This window comes from Tenrec ecaudatus, chromosome 10 (genome assembly GCF_050624435.1).
Source record: "Tenrec ecaudatus isolate mTenEca1 chromosome 10, mTenEca1.hap1, whole genome shotgun sequence".
NCBI lineage: Eukaryota > Metazoa > Chordata > Mammalia > Afrosoricida > Tenrecidae > Tenrec > Tenrec ecaudatus.
The window spans coordinates 34,702,135-34,709,464 of record NC_134539.1 but is presented as its reverse complement, the minus strand read 5'-3'; positions in this window follow the sequence as shown (position 1 = coordinate 34,709,464).

Here is a 7,330-nt window from a genome sequence, read left to right as displayed (position 1 = left end):
CAATTACTCAGCACCGTCTGGCTAGAATATATAAACTCTCTCTCCTACCGTTGACAAATATATCGTCCTAAAAGCTAAAAGGCCAAGTTCTAATTTAGAATTCTACCGGAGTTCCGACGAAATGTGACGGCTGGTGGAAACTGCGCACTTTCTAAGGGCGCCCATCCACATACATAGACACCCAGCCCGAAGTCCAGGCTCTGTCCACAGCTCTGCAAGCAGCGCCCCAGGATCTGGGAGAGCATGCCCACACCTGTGATCTACCCTGGGAGGCCGCATCGGGCGCACAGGTGAGCATACTCGGAACATTTGGGCAGGGAATTGTGAGCTCACAAAAACATTGAAAGTAAGCATAAGTAACTTTTTGGAATTTGAAGTAAGTTGCCAACCCATCACCTCTGTATAGCGCTTCCTATAGACAAGCACATTCTTTAAATACAAGGCAGTCGACAAAATCAGACAATTCACATAGATACATTCTAAACGCTCATTCGCTGTCAGCGAGTGGATGTCCACTCGTAGAGAGGACCGAGTACAACTGCCTGGGTTTCCAAGCTGTAACTCGTTCTCTGGGGGCCACACTGATGTGACTGCGGTTAGCTGCCTAACTATGGTAACCTACTGGGCCACCAGACAAACCTCACACCCCATTTAAATGCACCGTTCAGCCCAATAGTTGTTTACAGCAAAAGGATCCTGTGCAGAATCACGTGTTGTATTTAATTGCTGTAGTTCTTCAGTTTCTTATGATCTGAAACAGCCCTTTAGTCTTTCTTTGACTATTATACTGATTACAGGCAAATTATTTGTAAAAGGTCATTCCATGTGGGTTTGTCTGATGTTTCCAAATGGTTAGTTTCAGATTATGTATTTTTTTGGCCAAATTGTTACAGGTTGGATAAGGTGTTCTTCTTGTGTCCTATCAGGTGACATATAATTTCAATTTGCTCCACTGTTTGTAATATTAAGCCTCTAAAAGTAGTGTCAACTAGTCTTCCCCACTGTGAAGTTAATCTTTTTCCCTTTGTAAGTAATAAATATTTTGAAGGAGGCACTTAGAGACTAAGTAAGAAACCCATTCATCACCTTTTCAGTGATATCAGAATGGACTTGTTGGTTCCTATTTTATTAAGTAGATTAGAATTTATTTGCCGCTTTGGTTACTTATTTGTGTTGAAACTGTCCCAGATTGGGCCGTGGGGAATCCCTTCCAGATGGCTCTGTGTCCTTTTGCCATGTCCCCATCAAAGAGCTGTGTGCTAAATGTGCCCTGTATTTTGGGTGTCACAGCTCCTGAGCTCTCTTGGTTGACCAAATTAGTAAATATATGTATGCGTGCATGCTTACAAGTATATTTATTTCTAGCTCTATCTATATGCTGCAAATATAGATTCAGCCATTTTGCCCTGGCCTCTGATTCCTATCCAACACCATACAGGTTCATTCCAATTCCCTTTGCCCGCATACTTGTGCCACCCTTCTCTGAGGGTGAGAAACCTGGTTCTAGATGCACATATTTGATCGACTTCCTGTAGGTAATCATCTCCTGTCGGCACCAACTCCACTAGCTGACATCTGTGCCCAACTTAGTCCGTTCAGGTTCCCACACCCTGAATGTTGAGGCATTACGATCATATTATCCTGATCTGGCCAGTAGCCACAGAATTCTCTCTATGCTGCTCAGACTCTGATAACCCCGCCCAGGTTGCTCCTCTGGCCCAGTGCTCTTCTCTCTTAGCTGGGGCTCAGACACCCTTTATCCAGCCATCCTCCCACAGGGCTGCCCTGTCCTACTCCGCAGGCTCCTCCACCCCGGCTTTTCTTGACCAATGCAGGCTCCTCCTACCCCCTCCCCACCCCAACAAGTGGAAGCCTATCTTTGCTTGACCCCACTTAGTGGCTTTTATATTGATTTATTCAGGAAGGGGAAAGCAAGATGATGAAGGTGAGCTTAATGATCTATTTGTCTTCCCCACTGACCTTTCCCTCCCTAAATTTACTTGGGGCTACAACAAAGACTAAAACCAGAATAATAAAGTTGGGGTTAAACTATAAAAAGATTTATGCCTGTCTTGTGCATGGCTGCCTCTCCAACTCCTGGCATGGTGCCTGGAACATGGTAGAACCTTGGTAAAGATCACATGAATGAATGACCAGGTAAGGAATGGGTCTGAGTCAGTACTAATCCCAGGACCTAGCAGAGGGACTGAAACTCACAGATAGTTGATATGAAGCAGCAAAGGATTTGCACATAGGAGAGTCTGGAAACGTCGTGCGGTGGAACGACAGCACGAGCAGCTAAACCACAGGGAATGAGTGACTGTGGCAGCAGGGGCTACCAAAAGTCATTGTCATGCTTGAGAGAAGTGCCCTGGCCCCTCCGTATGGAAGGATGCATGCTGTGTCTTTGGGACGCAAGGTGTGGTCCCTGTGCTGACATCACCCAAAGCGGGTCAGAAATGTCAAATCAGTCTGCCTGGTTTGGGGAGCAGTGTTAGATAATTGTATGGCTCTGGTTGTGGTGGTTGTTAGGCTCATGGCGGCCCCATACCTGCTGTGCAAGTCTGGGTGCTTTAGAGAAAGAAATCCACAGAAACTCATGCATAAGAGAGTTTTATATAAAGATTAAGTGCACATCAAGAAAACATCCCAACCCAGTGTTGCCCAAGCCCTAAGTCCAACATTAATCCATATGTCCAACACCAATTCACAGCGTCCTCCTCCATCCACAAAACACACACAATGATGCAGACTGCAGGAGGAAAGCAGAATCAGCATGTAAGCATCTCAGCGCTGGCAGGGTCTCCACACGGCTGCTCCAGCACCCAGGGCTGCATCAGGGTAGGTCCATGTGGCTTCTCCTCAAGGATGTCTTACAGGAAGTGAGCCTTGCCAGCTGGAGCAGGGAACTGGCTAAGGCAGCTGCACCCAGGTCCGACCATCAGAGAGCAAGAGACCCGAGAACTAGAAAGTCGAGGCTCACTGAGCCATTTATCTCTCTGCCCTTCAATTAACCCCACATGTGTTTATCAGCCAGGTTGGCAAAATAAACTCTCGTCCCCGTTGGCACATCTTGGTGGTTCAAGTCTGAGACGGGATGTAGACGGAAGAGTGAAGAGTACCACCCCCTCAGGGAATCTCTCAGGGAAAGGAAAGTGATCCTGGTGAGGGGCTGGTAAGGGCATTAGAACAGACCCTGTGCTGTTTAGTTGTCTGGCCATCTTTGAAACGCCCATTCCATATCTGTACACCTGCATTTGCACATAAGGGGGTCCATGCAGCCAGTGGCCACAATGCAAAAAGCGATAGTACCTTCCTCCCGATTGGTAACGCAGCCAAACCTTTCTGTCAAGTAAATTCTGACTCATGGCATAGTATCATGGATAATAGTAGACCCATGGGAAATGGGCAGGATTTGCTGTAAAATGTTTGTCTGCAAATCTGACAATGCAACTTAAGAGACCTCTGGAGTTCGTCCTTACTCCAAGGAAAAGTTGAGTTTTGTGGAGGGGGATGTGGGGAGCGCCCCCACCCCAAGCCACAGTCTTTTCCTGTGGTACCACCGCCATCTGCTGGTAATTTAGGATATTGCTGATGAAGACTTGGAAAGATCAGATTCCAGTGTTTGGACGCATGGACTCACCTGCGGTCTCAAAACTGCTGTTTTCTGCCTTTTCTTTCTTTGTCCTTCTTTCTTCCTCTGCCTCCGTTTTTCTGTGTTTGTGTTACTCTCCTATTTCCCCTTTTGTCTGTCCCTCTTTCTTCACATCCCAGAGGCTGATCTTGCATGCACACCATGTACCTGGGTGACTCCTCTGCCCCCCACCAAAAACAAACAAACATTGCCATCGAATCAATTCTAACTCCTAGCGACCCTACAGGACAGGGTCAAACTGCCCGGTGGGAGTCTGAGCCTGTAACTCTTAACCAGAGTCGACAGCCGCCTCTTTCTCTCTAGAACGGGCTGGTGGTTTCCAACAGCTGACTGCAGTGAGGGCGGCCCACTGCAAAACCACTGTGCCTGATAAGTCACTTTGCATCTTGGGTGGGTTCTTTACGTTACACGGAGCAGAAATTATTCTGTCCTTCCTCCTGTAGTCCTAGTTCTCTCTCGGGCCATGCGAAACCGCTGGAAACCAGCCCTTCAAAAGCCTGATTACTTACCACTTGGTCTGCTATTCACTCTCTCGCCTCAACAACTGCCTCCAGCACCTCCACACACAGAAGTTTCTAGGGACACACGAGCATTCCTGATCCTGCTCACGCCAGGCACCCACACTGAGGCACGCTCCAGCCCGGGGGGGTGCTGCAGGGAACGGAGGGGCTGTGCGCCTGTCCCCTTCCCCATCTCCGTCCCCGGCCTCTCCCAGTGAAACCCACGTGGGCACTGACCCCGGCATCCACACTGCCCACGCAGTTGATGTGGGGCTCACAGGCAAGAACAATGCCTGGCTTTGCTTCTACTCGGCTGCACCCACACTAGTTTTGTGGAAACCTCTTGCATTGAATCTTGTGAGACTCATCTTGTTCATTTAGCCTCCTTTCCCCCTAACGTTTCTATATTAAAAAATGATTGAGCTAATGCATATCCAATGTCAAATACTAGGAGCATACAGAAATGTAAAAAGAATACTGCTAGAGTAGCCCAGGATCTCCGCTGCCTAAAGACAAGCTCGCCCGCTAGTCTTTCTCTGTAATTTGGCTTGGTTACCTAGGCTACAATAACTGAGGTACCACGTGTGGCTGTCTTTAACAAACAGAAATTTATTCTCCCACCGTTTGGAGCGCGAGAAGTCTAAATTTAGGGTGTTTCTGTTGGTTCTGTGACCTGAGTAAGGATAATGTTTCCCACTCTAATCCTTTTAGGGATCCGTCCTGGTGCTGTAATGGTTGTGCATAAGGTTGCTAACTGCAAAGTTGGTAGTTTGAAACCACCAGCTGCTCCTTGGGAGAAATATAGGACTAATTGCTCCTATAAAAAGTGACTGTCCCCTATACCAGCTATGTGGACCACTGCCCCTTCCCCCAAGAATTTACTTTAGAGGACAGTACTGAAGCCGCAACTAGGGGAGAAGGACATGCCTGGTCAGAGCACACTGGCGCAAATGAATGGTGAGGAAAGAGAGTGGCGCACATCCTGGCCCACAGGCTTGGAGGACAATATCCCTGCTCCAAATAGCCAATACACAGAGTGGACCATATGGCTGATCCCACTATGAGACACAACATCCCTTGCTGACTCATGGCCCTACGGGAGATAACACTGGAGACTCAGTGTTGGGATTGACCCAGTCTGACCCCAAGACACCGCAGCAGCAAAACACTAACAGCATGCGCCAGAGCAAATGGCGGGGGAGGGTGGTGGTGGCGGGTGGAGCAACCTTAAAATGGGTCAAAAGGGAGATCAAATGCTAAGGGATTACACTTGTTGATTTGTTCTGTCTTGTTTTTTACACATATTATTATCTCTGCAGGTCTATCTAGATAAGATAGGTGGGATAAAAAATCTCTAGGAGAAAATAACAGAGCTGATGGTTCTGGGGGGACATGGGAGAGGGGAAGGTGGGGCAAAAGGAAGTGGTGTTAACAAACCCAGGGACAAGGGAGCAACAAGTGATCCTAAAAGCGACAAGGAGGGTGTGAGAGGCCTGGTAGGGATTCGGCAAGTGCAATGTAACCGAAAGAAATTGCTGAAATCCAAATGAAGGCTGAGCATGATAGTGGGACAAGAGGAAAGTAAAAGGAAATAGAGGAAAGAACTAGGAGACAAAGGGTACATATAGAGGTCTAAATACAGGCATGTACATATATAGGATGGTGGAGAAATAGACCTTTGTGCATATATTTATAGGTTTAGTATTAAGGCAGCAGATAGACATTGGACCTCCACTCAAGTACTTACTCAATGCAAGAACACTTTGCTCTATCCAATTGGGATTCCATGATGCATACCTTCCTCACATGATCTCTGAAGACAAGTGTGTACATAAGCAAATGTGGTGAAGAAAGTTGATGGAGCCTGGCTATCAAAAGATATAGCATCTGGGGTCTTAAAGGCTTGCACGTATACAAGCAGCCATCCAGCTCAGAAGCATCAAAGCCCACATGGAAGAAGTACACCATCCTGTGTGATCATGAAGTGTAGAAGGGACCAGCTATCAGATATCAAAGAACAAAAAATATCAGTGGGTGCCCACCTTCCTGATATTATCACTGAAGATAAATGGGTGCATAAGCAAATGTGGAAAAAAGGTGATGGTGCCCAGCTATCAAAAGATATAGTGTCTTGGGTCTTAAAGGCTTTTAGACAAACAAGCGGCCATCTAGCTTAGAAGCAACAAAGCCCACATGAAAGAAGCACACTGGCCTGTGTGACCAAGAGATGTTGAGGGGATCAGGGATCTGGCACCAAAGAACAAAAAATTATATCATTGTGAATGAGGGGGAGTGCAGAGTGGAGACTCAAAGCCCATCTGTAGGTAACTGGATACCCCCTTACTGAAGGGTCATGGGGAGGAGACAAGCCAGTCAGGGTGCAGGATAGCAATGATGAAACATACAACTTTCCTCTAGTTCTTAAATGTATCCTCCCTCCACTATCATGATCCCAATTCTACCTTACAAACCTGGCTAGACCAGAGAATGTACATTGGTACACGTAGGAACTGGAAACACAGGGAATCCAGGACAGATGACCCCTTCAGAACCAGTGGTGAGAGTGATGAAGCCGGGAGGGTGGAGGGAAGGTGGGGTAGAAAGGGGGAACTGATTACAAGGATCTACATATAACCTCCCTGGAGGATGGACAACAGAAGAGTGAAGGGAGATGTCAGACTGTGTAAGATGACAAAATAATAATTTATAAATTATCAAGAGTTCATGAGGGAGGAGGGCGTGGGGAGGGAGGGGGAAAATGAGCTGATACCAAGGGCTCAAGTAGAAAGGAAATGTTTTGAGAATGATGATGGCAACAAATGTGCAAATGTGCTTGACACAATGGATGTATGTATGAATTGTGATAAGTATTGTACGAGCTCCCAATAAAATGATTTTTTTAAAGTGACCGTCTTGGAAACTCACAGGGGTAGTTCTATCCTGCTCTACTGGGTTGCTATGAGTTGCCATGAACTTGATGGCAGTGGGACATTTTAAGGTTCTAATCCCTTTACGACTGATTGATGAATCACAGCAGTTCATATTATAAAATAACTGCTATTATATAGCTGCCACATTTCATTGCTACATAACTGCCGAATGAATGAGAATCATAGCCCAGCAAAGTGGACACATTTTGGGGGGGCAGGGACACAATTCAATCGATAAACATATG